This window comes from Humulus lupulus, chromosome 5 (genome assembly GCF_963169125.1).
Source record: "Humulus lupulus chromosome 5, drHumLupu1.1, whole genome shotgun sequence".
NCBI classification, from domain to species: Eukaryota; Viridiplantae; Streptophyta; class Magnoliopsida; order Rosales; family Cannabaceae; genus Humulus; species Humulus lupulus.
In genome coordinates, this window is record NC_084797.1 from 172,133,370 (window position 1) to 172,150,404 (window position 17,035).

At 37.0% G+C, this 17,035-nt stretch overlaps 1 non-coding gene across 1 annotated transcript; it reads left to right on the forward strand.

Annotated features, from left to right (window-relative positions):
- The first annotated feature begins 7,460 nt into the window (after positions 1-7,460).
- On the forward strand, positions 7,461-7,567 carry LOC133780938 (small nucleolar RNA R71). The gene has a single exon (XR_009869743.1). It is a non-coding gene; the product is annotated as a small nucleolar RNA R71 (small nucleolar RNA).
- Positions 7,568-17,035: the final 9,468 nt, after the last annotated feature.

The window sequence follows — 17,035 nt, forward strand, 5'->3', positions numbered from 1 at the left end:
TTATTAGCAGGATTACGCTTGTCTCGGGATGTGCATGCACAGTCTCTAGAGATATTAAACGATTCCCAGGTAGTGGTGTACCAGGTACTGGGAGAGTATCAAGCCAAGGGACTTAGGATGGTCCAGTACATGAACAAGGTGAAGGACTTGTTAACACAGTTCAAGAGATACTTGATTACTCAAGTCCCGAGGGAGCAAATTTCCAACGCTGATGCCTTAGCAAAGCTTGCCAGTGCCAAAGATACGGACACTCTGAATGTCGTTCCCGTCGACTACTTGGCAAAAAGAAGCATAGCCGAACAGGAGGCAAATGTATTATTTTGAATTATCTGTGTAACAACCATTGTGCTTCAATGAATGAATGAATTTAATTTCTTAAGTTTCACTTAATTCTTTAAATTTCTTTCAACGAGGGACTTGTCCTTTAGACCTATGAACCCCATCGGATCATGTTCGATATTGGCCCTTGAGGAACCTATCGACCTATAAGATCCAAACAAGAGACGATTCTGAGGACCTTATCGCCAAATTATTGTTCATGTTCGATCTTGGTTCTTGAGGAACCTATCGGCCCATACAATCCAAACGAGAGACAGGTCCTAGGACCTTGTCGCCAACTTATGGATCATGTTCGATCATGGTTCTTGAGGAACCTATCGACCCATACTATCCAAACGAGAGACAGGTCCTAGGACCTTGTCGCCAAATTATGGATCATGTTCGATCTTGGTTCTTGAGGAACCTATCGACCCATACGATCCAAATGAGAGACAAGTCCTAGGACCTTGTCTCCAAATTATGGATCATGTTCAATCTTGGTTCTTGAGGAACCTATCGACCCATACGATCCAAATGAGAGACAGGTCCTAGGAACTTGTCGCCAAACTATTTAATCATGTTCGATCCTAGTTCTTGAGGAACCTATCAACCCACACGATCAACAAGAGAGACAAGTCCTAGGACCTTGTCGCCAAATTAATGGATCGTGTTCGATCTTGGTTCTTTAGGAGCCTATCGACCCATAAGATCCAAATGAGAGACTCGTCCGAGGACCTTGTTGCCAGACTACTTGATCATGTACGATCCTGGTTCCTAAGGAACCTATCGACCCATAAGATGCAAATGAGAGACTGCTCCAAGGACCTCGTCGCCAAACTATTTGATCATGTTCGATCTTGGTTCTTGAGGAACCTATCAACCCACACGATCAACAAGAGAGATAGGTCCTAGGACCTTGTCACCAAATTAATGAATCATGTTCAATCTTGGTTCTTAAGGAGCCTATCGACCCATAAGATCCAAATGAGAGACTGGTACGAGGACCTTGTCGCCAGACTACTTGATCATGTTTGATTATGGCTCTTAAGGAACCTATCAACCTACACGATCAACAAGAAAGATAGGTCCTAGGACCATGTCACCAAATTATGGATCATGTTCGATCTTGGTTCTTGAGGAGCCTATCGACCCATACGATCCAAACAAGAGACAGGTCCTAGGACCTTCTTGATAAATTTATTGATCACATTCGATCCTGGTTCTTGAGGAACCTATCGACCCATACGATCAACAAAAGAGACTGGTCCAAGGACCAGCCGCCATTTATTGATCACATTCAATCCTGGTTCTTGAGTAACCTATCGACCCATACAATCAAAAAAATAGACTGGTCTGAGGACTAGCCGCCATTATTTGATCATGTTCGATTCTGATTCTTGAGTAACCTATCGACCCATATGATCAAAAAACAAGATAATGGTCCGAAGACCAGTTGCCATCATTGCATCATAATCGAATCTGATCCTTGAGGGACCGATCGATAATTTGATCTAAGACTCGTTATAGGCTCGATTAGCCCATCTAGACTCGATTGGTCCAACTTAGACACTTCTGTCTACAATCATTATAACGAGTACACGAGAGATTATGTAGATCGTGATCGACACTTGCTACACAATCTGCATCTGTGTATAAGTATCATTACTACTGAGTATGAAACAATTACCCGACTACTAATGCGGGATAAGCATTTGTTTCTTGCATCATTGGGTGAAAAAGATAACACTATGTGTCTTTCTCAGATTTAGAAAGTTGGAGCTGATCGACAAATTTCCCCTCCATCTGGGTTATCCTGAGAGTCAACTCGATCACTTCATGTTGTTTGAGCTCCACGGTACTACGGAGGGTGTTGATCTCTTAATCCTTTGAAGCAATGTCAGCATTCCTAGAGCCAAGAAAGCGCCTAAGGTCTAGCACCTCTTGGCGGGCAGCTTCAAGCTTAGAATGAAGGTTGGAGAGCGTAGAGGCATACTCCATGAACCTATCACGGACATGAGAGAATAACATCAATGCCTGCAAAAAAAAAAAACATACAAGTGTTAGATAAATGTTAGAACACAAGCTAACTAGACAAGAAGAGAAATGTAAAGGACTCACACTCTAAATGTCTAGGAGTGACTTCATTAGAATGGTGCTCAAGTCCTCATTCTTAATCCCATTAAAAGTTGTTGTCGTTTGCTCCAGATGAGATGCTCGGTCCATGAGAGTGTTGGGAAACTTATACAGGATCTTTCTTTATTTTCATGTAGATCTAATATTAAACAAGTTAATATGAGACAACCTAGAACATATTTCTAAAATTGAAGTCAAAGAGAAATAATGATAGGAATACTTACATTATACGTAGCGGAATGAATGAGTCCTTCCTTCAGTTTCTCTAACCCTTGTATCCTTTCTGTCGCTGAGTATTACCAAGAAACTGAACCGATCTTCAATTTTCTTCACAGTCTTCCAAAGTATCCTTAGGATCACCTAGACTAGAGTGGGCAATTCTCAACACATAAGATAGATACAAAGAGAAGAAGAGATAAGAACAATAAGGCTTAGAAAATGACTTATGTTTAGAGAGAATCCAAAACTTACCAGAAACTTGTGTTTCAAAAATCTGAACTTCTGTTTTGACTTCTCTCTTAACATTCCTTTTATAGACTCAATTAGGTCATTTATTTAATTAAAAAATCAATAAAATAATATCCAATTAACAGCCCTAGGTCCAAATTATCATGGGCTTTAGGCCCGTGAAATTTCTCATTTGATTATAAGCCCATTGGACTTAAAATCAAGGCATGTATTATTTTCTATTGATTTAATCAATTAAATAATTATTTAAATCCTTTATCAAATTAATTATTTATAATTTGAACCTTGATTTAAACTTTTTTATCAATTTAGATACTAATTTATCTTAATTAATAAATACCCTAATTTCTCTCTTCTTCTCAAAATTACCTAACTCTATGAAACTATCCAAAATTGACCTAGTCAACTTTGATAATTCTAATTGATAATTAAATCAATTAATTATGACTATCTAGATGATTGATTTTATCCAAGGTACAGTGGGGACCATGGGCCTATGAAATCAAGCTCCAATAAGTTATCATAAATCTAACAAATAAATTTACTAACTTATTAATTTCTCGTGACTCCATTAAAGACTTGGAATTGCTCTCTTGAATTCATAGAATGCTCTATAACAAATATATATACGCTATTAATTATCCATTGTTACAACCATAATTAACACTCAATCCTCTATAGACGGTCTACAATGAGATGGGACTAAAATATTGTTTTACCCCTCAATGTATTTTATCCTTAAAATGCTTAGTTCCTTGTAAATGATATTTCAATAAACTAATATTAATTACTGAAATGAGATCTCTATCATTTAACACATTGAACCAAAATAAAAGGAAACCATCGTTTCACTTCTTCATCAGAAGCTATAGATGTTCATATCTATGATTAACACTCCCACTCAATTATACTACTGAGTTCCGAAGATGTAAGTATGGGCTAGTTCGTAGGGTAAGCCGGTAACGAACAAGTCAAAGAACTCAAATAATACAATCAGTTAGAATACTAACCACTCAGAATTTAGAGTGAATTAACCTATGGTCAACTATATGATATAACTAGAATAGATAATAACGGTATGTTTACTTATCCTATCAACTGTCAATATCGGTTCTTTCCGATGTAACAAATACATCTGAACTTATCTACTTTGCTAATGTTTTGGAAAGAACATAACACCACAATGTGTAAGTAGATCATATCGTAGATTTGACTAACTAATCTTAGGACTAACTTATTTTGAACATATAATCATATTTATATTCCACTATGATTACGTCACTATAAATACGATTAGTTATATGCTATGGATTTAATATAAGTTTATATTAAACAAATAATCATGAAAATAAAACATGTGAGAAAAGTGAATGACCAAGTCAAAAGATGATTTATATTCTTCTATTGATAATAAAATGAGATTACAAAGAAATTGGATTTTAATTTGGGCATAAAAGCACCTAAGTTTTGTATAGCAGACTGATGTGGCTCAGATAAGGGAGTATGCGCAGAACAGGTAGCACCCGCATCAGTGAAAATAGGAGGAACTGGTGTAGACAAAGATGGCTCTACCTCTTCGACAAGACTAGACGCCAAAGGAGTCGGAGGAGACACCTCAGGAGGAACCTCCATGACCGACTCAGCCTCAACCCTGGCCCTTTTTGCCACTCGAATAGAAGGACTAGCCTTGGTGGGAGTCAACCTCTGCTAGGTATTAACAAAACCAAACATGTCTAAGCCTGCAAAAGAAGATCAAATGTTAGAAGGATATTAAACACAGATGAATCATAAAATAAAGGTGATAAAGTGTCAAACCTTCTAAATGAGAATTGGGTTTGAACGTAGTCTCATCAAAGTCATCTGAAGCAAGTGATGAGTACGCGACAGATGCACCCACCTCATTACCCTCATGTCCAGCTGGCACAGGCAAAGAGGGTACCTCCTCGAGATGAATGGGTCCTGGGGAGTCTATGGTGGTCACGGGCTTGGGACCATCGTCATCTGAAACATCGGCTATAGTAGGAGGAAACAACCTCACCTTCCTAAGGTTCTCTGAAGTAATGACGGTCTTGACATTCTTCTCCTCAGGGGTCATGGCATTTAGTGCCTTGGCCCTAACTACCATACCCTTGGTCGGCAGCGGTCTATGAAAAGGTCCAACGTGCTTAAACTTTGAGTAGTTGGCCTCTACGTCCTTAGTAAAGAAAAATGTTGTCGACGTATCTAAATGCCTTGCTATTTCCAGAGATCTCTTCCAAGAAGGTGTTGGTACCCTCGCTCATATAATGGTGGAAGTGGAAATACCCTGAGTTGTGCTGAGAAGGGTTTGTCTTCAAGTCAAACAAGTAGTGGATCTCATGAGGCATTGGAGCAGCCCATTTTCTACGATGATAAATAATGTACAACACAGATAAGACCAAGATCGCATTAGGAGCTAGTTGAGAAGGACTAATGTCAAAATAGTCCGCAATGCTATGGAAGTATGGATGAAGAGGAAGTAGGGCACCAGACTTTATGGTAGAACGTGTCCAAGCGCACATGCCAAGAGGGGGATCCTCAGCTCTGTCATCTAGACCAGGGATAGTAATAGACACGTCAGAGAGGTCAAAGGTCTTCCTTAAGTTCTTTACCTTCTCTTCAGTCATGTCAGAGGCTGCCCCCTTGAACCAAACAACCTTATAATTAGTAGGGCGAGGCTTCTCACCCGGTTTCCATATGATTTCACTGGCGAAGGTGGCCCCAAAATCTGATGAATTGAACTCCTTTTGTCATCTCTTCTTCTACTGCCTAGCTTTCGAGACAGTCTTGCTGTTGGAAAGGGGGCAAACCATCTTAGGCCAAAACCTGTGAATAGAACGATCCTGAGGATGAGTAGCATAGCGATGAGAACCATAAGTATGTCCTTGCTAAGAAGAAGATTGATGGGGAACCCGACTAGTATCTCAGTGCAAAGGGCATTGCAATGAGTCTCGCTCACCTGGCCTATCCTGCTTAGAATAATGACTCGGCTGAGATGTACCTTGAGAGTCGTGGGGCGTACTATGCTGAGAAGAGATCTGAGAAGAGCCAAGCGAGGATCTCTGAGTGATGTGCCTGGAAATATGAGGATCATCTTTAGAGGGTTGTCGAGTCGTCTGCTTTACTCTCACCATTGGGCAGTACCTTTTAAGGAAATCTTCCGCACTGAACAAATATAAAGTGGAGTAAGGGAGAATCCTTTTCAACCTTTCCAAGAACTCCTGGGGAGTACGTTCACTTACTGACTTGTCTGATGAAAAGGAGTTGGACATCTGCAACAGAAAAAAGATAAAGAGTAAAGTTAGTAAGTGAGCATAATGAAGCCAATAGTTGGGGGCATATCCATGAACTAAGGAGCAAAATGAAGAAATCAGGAGAAAAATTTTATATAGGGGGTTGACCCAGTGAGCTTAAGCCTGGGCTGACCACCCTGAATCCATCAAATTATAAAGCATGAAATATGGGCGTAGGTGGTTGGCCTACCACCTTAGGTCGACCACCCCAGGGAGGCAAGCCTCATAAAAATGCCAGAGGACTGTTCGAGTCTCCAGAAAAAAAATATTTTTAGGGTACCAGGTGATCGGCTTATGCTTGGGCCGACCACCATGGATCCCTGAAAATTGCCCAAGGGTATGGTGGTCAGCCCATGAGATACACACCCCTCGGCCTATGATGAAGCCCTAGCGGTGGTCGGCCCTAACCCTAATCCTAGACCTGGAAATCGCACAAGGTAAGAAACCCTGGAGGTGTTCGGCCCATAAAGAAGCCCTAGGAGTGCTCGGCCCATGAGGGAATAGACATCCCTGGAAATCGCCTATGCTAGGGTTTGGAATCCTAAAAATCGCCAAGCTAATAAGGTGGTCAGCCTAGGGTCTGACATCCCTAGAAATCACCCATCCTAGGGTTTCACAAACCTAAAGTTGCATATGTTAGGGTTTTAACCTTGGAAATCGTACAGGCTAAGGAATTTTACAGAGAAATCTTAACTTGATTCAAGTAAGTCAATTATTTTGGATCAAAATAAAACAAAACAGGAAGTTTCAGACAAAATTCCTCAAAGATTCAAAGTGTTTCTTCTAAATCTAAGCACATTTAAATTAAATGGTGTAAGAATAAGAAGAAAGTACTTACCAAAGATCTGAGTTTGATGAGGAACTGGAGAAATCAGGCTTAGAACTCATTTGGGAGAGGCGCATAGAGCAAGAATGAGAAGAAAAACCCTACTTATAACCTCTCAAGCAGACAAGATATTTTTAGGAATTCAAATTTCCTTGAAAAATATCTGGTATGGTTAAAATTTCAAATTCATTGAAAAATATCTATATTTTTAAGAAATAAAATTCCTTGAAAAAAAAATCTTATATTTTTAGGAATTATATTTATTCATGGCCATCTCTTCCAATAATTCATATGCTTCATTAGCACTTTTTCTCATAAATGCTCCTCCTGATGCTGCATCTATAATTGTCCTTGTAGTGCCCCCCAAAAAATTGTAAAAAGTATGAATTAGCAGCCACTTCTCTATTCCATGATGTGGGCATTTACTTTGCAACTCTTTCAATCGTTCCCATGCATCATATAAAGACTCCCCATCCAGCTGATGGAAGTTATTAATCTCTCCTCTTATTCTGGCTGACTTCGCAGGAGGAAAATATTTACCAAGGAATTTCTGAGCCAGGTCTTCCCAAGTAACTATAAAGTTTTCTTGTAATGAATTCAATCAACTCTTACCTTTGTCTCTTAGTGAAAATGGGAATATCGTAATCTTACATCATAATTATTCACCCCATTCATTTTGAATGTCGTACACAGCTCTAAAAAGTTTGTGATATGGAGATTTGGATCCTCATTTGGTAACCTCCCAAATTGTACACAATTCTGTAACGTCTAACTAATTGAGGGTTTTATCTCAAAATTATTTGCCTCAACAATAGAAGGACGAATGCTTGAATGTATCCCTGTAACAGTAGGGAGTACATAGCTTCTCAATGGTGGATTGACTTCCGCTGCATTACCCATATTTGCATTGTTGTTCACACCATTATTTGCGTTCTTAGCCATGGTGAAATCCAACATTTTCTTTATCTTGCGATTTTCTCTGCAAGTTCTCTCAATTTCATGATCTATCAGTATAAGTGCATTTTGTCTACTTCCCCACATATACCAACAATTCTTGAAACAAACAACAGCCTCGATTTGAATAAGTGTAAAATATAGAAACCAAATTAGAATAAACAACAATTAATTTTGATATTGGAATTAAGTCCCCGGCAACGACGCCAAAAACTTGACCGTGAAAATATGTACGCAAGTGCACGCAATCGATTCAAGTAATATAGATGATAAAATAGCATATCGTTCCCACAAAGACTATTTCCCAATTACCAATAATTGTTCTTTAATTTCTATTTGGCAAACAAAGTTTAGATGAATGAATTTAATTTTAAAATTGTAAATAACTATGAACAAAAATGACTAATTAAAAGATGAAAATCAATATTAAAAAGACCTAGGGTGTTAATTTCATCAACTTTTCATTCTACTAATTTTATTAATCAGTTCTAAATTTCTTTCTTTCTATTCTAATAGTAGATTAACATAATCGATTCCTATTCTTTTTCAATATATAAGATCTCATTCTATATGCAGGTTTTCTACATCTCTGTGATAAACTTAAACATATAGCAGGCATTAAGCATGGAAACCTAATTACTACACAAGCCATACAGGTACTTTCGTCCAATATGCAACCTATGTCTATATAACGATGGCATATTCAATTCTCATCTTTCAAATTTTGAATCAAAATCATAAATCAAGCAAATATTGATCAGGTATTTACTAGCATTAAGCACACATTATATAGATTAGAATAAAGAAGAAAAACCAATAGAACATCATAATTAAATTAGATAGAAATCCAATTGACTACATTAAACCCTAGATAAAAATGTTTAGTTCATATCAGACATGACTAAATCAACAAAATAATAATTTAGAAACATAAGATTCAAAAACTTGAAGAAGAAAGAAAAATATAAAAATGCAGAAAAACTAGTCTAAGAATCAAAATTAGTCTTTAAAACGTAATTAAAATCTGACCTAATTAAACCCTAAGTCTGAATTTATAGTAAAAAAAATACAAATGCTTTGTTTTTCATATGCGGGCCGCGACTTGGCCTTCTCTTGGTCACGGCCCATGTCAATTTTTGAAGCTTCTCTGAGTGTGCATAAGTCTTCAAGCGCCGCAATTCAGGCATCTCAAGTCGCGGCCCCTGTCCATAATGTCCCCTTGCTTAGCCTCTGACTTCCCCTTGCGTCGCGACTTATAAGGGCAAGTCGCGGCACTAAATCTTTTCTGCAACCTTATGTTTCTGACTTGTCTAGAGTCGTGACTTATAAGCTCAAGTCGCGGCCCTAATTCCATTATTTCTCAAATTAAGTCTTTCAACCTCATTTATTCATCACAAATTGACTTTTACTCATCCTTAGCATCATTTTTAGTCGAACAACCACCAAGAGCTTCATTTTTCCACCATTTTCTCTTCTTTTTACATTTTTCTCATGTACCTACGCACCGACCTACAACAAAGACAAACAAAAGTGTAATCTTGCACAAAACACACATAAAGACTCAAGATTACCACAAAAACACATTCTAAAACGACACTAAAATGAAGTTATTAAACTCCCCCAAACTTACTCTTTGTTCTCCCTCGAACAAAGGGCTCAAAACAAACCTAGACTCTAACAACGTGAATTATACCAACAACAACAATTATGCCTCAAAATCATGAATGTTAATCATATAATTCTCATAAAACTACTCAATAGTTTAGTCAATCTAGAATTTTGATCAAAACACTCCATCAACACACTTTAGTCTACTAACATTTTGGATTATCAAATCATGATCATTAAATAAATGTATTTGAAATCAATTATGCTAACCAAATTCTTTCCAAGAAATCCATTCAAACCAAATAATTCCATAAGCTCACTTACTTGCTACTCTCCACTAATATAAATCATGATATGCGTAAGAATCAATAGAACTTGTATATGCTTGTAATGATGGCTTAGGTGAAGGTAGATGAGAAAGTAATATTTAAGTTCACTTTACTATAAGCACATGACCCAAAAAGCACCGAATTTTCTTCCATAGTAATACAATCCCATAATCCCCTTTCTTGCTTTTCTTTTGAGTGGTGTAAAATATTTTTTTTAGATGATAATCACACTCCCTCAAACTTGATTTTACTATATATTCATATTGGGAGTGTATTGAACCTCTTTTTTTTCAATATATACTCTCTCTAAATTTTTCACTTTTCATTTTCTAAACCCACTAAATTCACAAATAAACCCCATTACACATCAATCCCCATAATTTGTTTCTCAATCATATGCTCATAGTATATTAGGGACGGATATATAACCAAGTTTCATGTATTAGGCTTAAATAATGGCTTAGAACAAAAAGATACAATGTTAGGCTCAAAAGGGGTAAACAAAGGATCAATTAATATAAGGTCGGCAAGAAAATCTCAAACGGTCCAAATGATAGCCTAAATCATATTCCTAAGCATATATGATATATTATTTCGCCTCAAATAACAAGTAAGCAAGTTCTAGAATTGTAGAAAATAATTTTTACTTTCCACTAACCAATTTCAGGAAGCATAATCAATATCAAAAACATCAATTTAAATATCATGATAAAATATTCAACAAATGTTATCTAAACTAAAATGAACTAACGGAGTGTTCAATCAAGCACACAGATTTTTTTCAGATTTCATTTTCTTTGGATTATACTCATAACATTCACTTTATTCTCATCGGCACTTGTTGTCAATCATCATTCATATTGGTACTAAACACACTAAAACAAAACTCCAAACACTAACATAAACTAAACAAACCACACAAAGAAAAACTAACAAAAAAATAAGCTCCCTCCCTCAAACTTAAGCTAAACATTGTCCACAAAGTTTAAAAATAAGTAAAGAAAGAAAACTTACCTAGTGTGAATCACTTCAATAAGGTGGTGGATGAGGAAAAGGATGCCAAGGTGGTGGATAAGGAAAATACTATTTGTCCACCTCCTGATTTGACCATCGGTAAACCAACTCATTTTGTCTATCAACCTTAGCTCTATGAAAATCATGAAGCTCTCCCAAATAAGTATGAGTATGTTGGTTTTGCCGAATGATATAATCTAATATGGCCAAGTGCGGATCCAGTGGAGTCTCAAGTGCCAAATATAGAGGATATTCTCTTCTCCTTTCCTCCTCAGCTGCCCTTGAATCGGCTAGTTGATCATTGACAGGCGCGGGTTCCTCAACCGCAACTCTTCCTTCTACAACTCTCACCTGCCTGGGTTGTGGTACTGGTGGCTCCAAAGATGGGTCATTGAATTTATACACCGCAGCACAAAAAATAGACCCCATTGCCTTCTTATAAATATCACTAAGATATTTAGGTACCTCCCACACTTCACATAGATCAGTAATCATTGATTCGTGCCCCAAACCAGCAGTGGTAGTCAGTCAACATAAATCCCTGATACTTGTGCGGATAACTCAGCCAATATCGATAGAGAGTCCCATCATAATAGCATATAACAGAAGACACCGATCAGTACCCACTTCAGATAAGTGAGTGTTGGGCATGAGTCGCGCACTCACAATGAGATTCCATGCCTTGGTCAAACAATTCATTTGATATCTTCGAAAATGCTTCGGCTCCCCATTTGGCATGACAAAAGTAGCACCAGGAATGCTTAATGTTTCTACCACCTCAGTCCAATAAATTTCACTATTATACGCCAATTGATAATATTCATCGTCTTCTTGAGACAGCATTGGTAATTGATATAAGGCATCAATATTATCAATAACATATTCTACTGAAACCCCTCGCACAAAAACCATTCTATTAACTGCCCCAGGAAAAATGGCATAGAACTCATAAACCATTGAACAATTATCCTTGGGCATTTTATCATCCACAAAAAGTTTCCAACGACTGCGTTGAATTTCACCCGAATGATATTATAAGTTTCCTAAGGGTAAGGATCTTCTTGATATTCCATTCCTCTCTCTTGAATTACCGGACGCTGAGATAACCTTTGATAGTGATCAAAGGCATCCTTACTAATAAACCTAGATGGATCAAATTCTTTAATTGGTTGAGGTGTTGGCGGGATTGGTTGAGGTTGGGGTGGTTTGGTGCGGGATGTGGAAGGGCGATTGGCATTTTTAGAAGATGCAGTCCTAGTAGGTTGTTTTCGGGGACCCATACTTACACAATGTATCAAATATGACAGCAAAAATTAGGTAGCACTTCCACTAATTTACTATAATTTCCTCAAATGATTAACCCCAAAAATATCAACTAAAAGACACTAAATAGACTAAAAAGGCAGTTCAAAAATCCAATTCAATCCCTTAGCACAAAATTACTTCAATCAAAACTTTAAGATCATCAAAAAGGAAAACTTACATGGCCTTGAATCTTGGAGACTGCCCACTCTTAAATTTTCCTTTCATTCTTCACTTATCACCAATAGAAAAAATTAGGGTTAGAGTAAAAGAAAGAAAGAAATATGGAACTAAGAATTAGAGGATATGGCGTAAGGGTATTTTAAGTAGAAAGAAAAGGGAAGAAATTGTGAGAGGTTTTTCAAAAATACTTTGAACTAGGATGAAAGAAATGAAAATGAGAGGCATGGCTGAAAAAAATGATTTTAAAACACGTTTTCTCTTTCTGACACAGGCACGCCATGACCAGGCAGAGAAAGTCGCGGCCCACATCGAATTTTCCCAGATTTTAGTATCGTAGGCGCCGCAACTGAGCTTAGTCAAGACACGGCCCGCCCCTATTTTAAAATCTAATTTTCTCTCTAACTTGGCCTAAAGTCGCGGCCTGGCCCCCTCCTTCAATTTTCATACTCTCTGACTCGTGTCAAAGCTACGACTTACAAGTTTAAGTCGCGACTTGGCCTACAGACTAATTGAAAAACATCATTTTCATGATTTGCACGATTTTTTACTGATTGTATACTAAATATAAATAAAAAATTAAACTAAAAAAATCTTGACAAATCCAAAATGAAATTAAATAAAATTGTCCACTAATTAAAAACAAAAAAAAAAGTATAGGAATGCCTCCTATAGCACTGTCGTTAACGTCATTTAGCCGGACGCTGAATACCCCTTTCAAAGGGGTTCCAAAACCATCATAGATTTGCACTTTTCCACCGGTCCTTCTAAATAATGCTTTAATCTCTGACCATTTACTTTAAAATATCATGTTTTCTCGCTATGAATCTGTACCACGCCATAAGGTAATGAGACAACAACTGTAAAGGGTCTCGACCATCTAGACTTTAGTTTTCCTAGAAACAGCTTCAATCTAGAATTAAATAACAAATTTTATCTCCCAGTTGGAAATCCTTTCTAATTATCCTTTTATCATGAAAAACCTTTGACTTTTCTTTATAAATCTTTGCATTTTCATAAGCTTTATTTCAAAATTCATCAAGCTCATTCAGCTCTAGAAGCCTATTCTATCCCTCCATAAATAAATCAATATTCAACTTTTTCACTGCCCAATAAGCTCAGTGCTCAAGTTCTACTAGTAAATGACATGCCTTCCCGAACACCAACCGATATGGTGACATACCTATCAGAGTCTTAAAGGCTGTGTGATATGCCCACAGTGCATCATCAAGCATTTTCGACCAATCTTTCCTTGATGTGTTTGCAGTTTTCTCTAAAATACTTTTAATTTCCCGGTTCAACACTTCAACTTGACCATTAGCAAGTGGATGATAAAACAGGGCCTTTTGGTGATGTACTCCATAACAAGCGCATAGATTCGTGAATGATCAATTACAGAAATGACTACCTCTGTCACTAATAATTTCTCTTGGAGTACCAAACCGAGTAAAAATATTTTTATGAAGAAATTTAAGTGCCTCCTTACCATCACAAGTTTGGAGTTGCTGCAGCTTCCACCCATTTAGAAACATAATCTACTACCAGCAAAATGTACTTATTATTATAGGACGATGGGAAAAGCCCCATAAAATCTATTCCCCACACATAAAACAGCTCAACTTCCAGAATTCCAGTCATTGGCATTTGATCTCTTCTTTCTTCTCTATATATTACCAGTCATTTGGCAATGATCATAACTTTTAACAAAGACACTAGCATCTTTAAATAATGTAGGCCAATAAAACCCACATTGCAAAACTTTTGTTGCTATCCTTGTTCCCCCAAAGTGACCACTACAATGTAAAGTATGGCAGTGAGTAAGTATGGAAATCATTTCCTCTTCTAGGATACATCTTCTAATTACTTGATTAGCACAATGACGAAAAAGAATGGGCTCATCCCAATAATAATGCTTAACTTCCGAATAGAACTTTTTGAGTTGCTGCCTTGACATGTCCCGAGACACAACTTTAGCTACCAAATAGTTGACGTAATCCGCAATCCAAGGTATATTCTCTTCACTTCAATCAAAAATAATTGTTCATCTGGAAAATTTTCATCAATTTGCTCCTCTTTCGCATTATTCTCTTCTTCTTTTTCCAATCTAGATAAATATTCAGCAACTAGTTTTTTTTCCCCTTCTTATAACAAATTTCCATATCAAACTCTTGCAATAATAGGACCCATAGAATCAGGCAAGGTTTAGCATCCTTTTTGGTCAGAAGGTACTTAATAGCTGAATGATCTGTGTAAACAATCACCTTATTACCAATTAAATATGGCCTGAACATGTCAAATGAAAATACAATTGCAAGTAATTCCTTTTCAGTAGTTGCATAATTTAATTAAGCATCATTCAAGGTTCGACTAGCATAATAAATTATTCAGAATACCTTGTTAACTCGTTATACAAGAACCGCTCATACTGCATAATCACTAGCATCACATATTAATTCAAAAGGAAGTTCCCAATGTGGTGATACAACAATCGGAGCAGATACAAATTTCTCCTTCAGTGTGTTAAATGCCCTTAAACAATCAAAATCAAAGTTGAATACCACACCATTCATAAGTGAAGTAGATAAGGGCTTAGAAATTTTTGAAAAGTCCTTTATGAACCTCCTATAAAATCCAGCATGGCCCAAAAAACTACGAACCCCTTTAACAAACATTGGAGGAGGTAAATTTTCTATTGTTGATATCTTGGCCCTGTCTACCTCAATTCCATGGCGTGAAATTTTGTGGCCCAAGACTATAAATTTTGTCACCATAAAGTGACATTTCTCCCAGTTTAGTATTAAATTTGACTCCTCACATCTTTTCAAAACCCTTTCTTAATTAACCAAACATCCATCAAAAGAAGGTCCAAAGACTGAAAAGTCATTCATAAAAATTTCAATACCTTTTTCCACCATGTCTGAAAAGATAAACATCATACATCTTTGAAAGGTGGCGGGAGCATTACATAACCCAAATGGCATCCTCCGAAATGCAAATGTTCCATAAGGGCATGTGAAGGTAGTATTTTCTTAATCCTCCGGTGCTATAGGAATTTGATGGTATCCTGAATGCCCATCCAAGAAACAGTAATAAGGATGGCTTGCCAATCTGTCTAGCATCTGATCTACAAAAGGCAAAGGGAAATGGTCTTTCCTAGAGGCCTTATTCAACTTACGATAGTCAATGAAAATTCTCCACCCCGTCACCATACGAGTTGGAATAAGCTCATTGTTATCATATTAATATACTGTGCATCATTGTTGAAGGACTAATACCCTTTATATCTGCCAAAGTCCACCCAATTGCTAGTTTGTGAGCCCTCAATACCCTAAGAAGCTTATCTTCTTCAATCACAAATAATGAAGCTGAAATAATAACTGGGAGAGTGTCATTCTTACCCAAATAAGCGTACTTAAGATGATCAGGTGAAGTTTTTAACACAAGAACTGGTAACTTCTCAATGGATGGGAGAAGTCTCTCAGGCACTTGCCTCAATTCCTCATATTTATTTTTATAAATTTTCTCTGAGGAATTCAGCCACTTAACATACTCACTGGCTTCAGTACCAGCACACTCTTCAGGACTTGCAATCAAACTCAACTCAAGTGGATCCTTAATAGACTAGACCCTTTTACTTGGTTCCTCCAATACACTAACATTAAAACAATTTTCACTAGCTAAAGGATATTTCAAGGCTTTAAAAACATTAAAGACAATCTCATCACCTTGTACTCTGAGCCTTAACTCACCCTTTTGAACGTCTATCAACGCCTGCCTTGTGGCTAGAGATGGTCATCCCAATATAATAGGCATGCCCTCATCTTCCTCCATATCTAATACAATGAAATATGGTGGGAAAATGTACTTATCTACCTTTACAAGAACGTCCTCTATAATACCTCTGGGGTGTGTTAATGAATGGTCAACGAGTTGAAGAGTAACAGTAGTGGGTCTACCTTCTCCCAACCTGTAACGACCTAACTATTCTAGACCTTGGACCATTAATAAATACTATACTAATCTCAAGAAAACGTACATATGAAAACACCATAACTTTATTTTAAACTGTAAAGTAAAAGTTTAAATACATAAATATTTCACTTAGGATATGGGATCCCATTGTTTTGAAAATAAAGCAAAACATAACTTAAATAAATTGGTTACAAAATTAAGTGCGAAAAAATAATACATAGAAATCATAACTAAAAGACTTAAAAACTTCATCCTCGAATCGTACGCGCCGATTCCATCCTGCCTCAATACACATCCCCAAGCTGCCAATAACCTTTCCGCCGCCATAACTATTTTCCTACACATATAAAACATAAAGGAATGAGCCTAATGCCCAGTAAGGAAAATCTACTACAAGCATGAAACATATACATACACATAAACTATAAGCTATAAACTATAAACTGTAAACTATAATCATATGACTATACAAATACAACATCTATTATAATGGCCATCATACTTCTTGGGACTTGCTAGCTAAGCAATCATATGCCCATAAATTTACGGGGCTAGTTATCTAAACAAGTCATATAAATTTATTGGGTTGTTATCTAAACAATCATATGCCCAAGGAATCT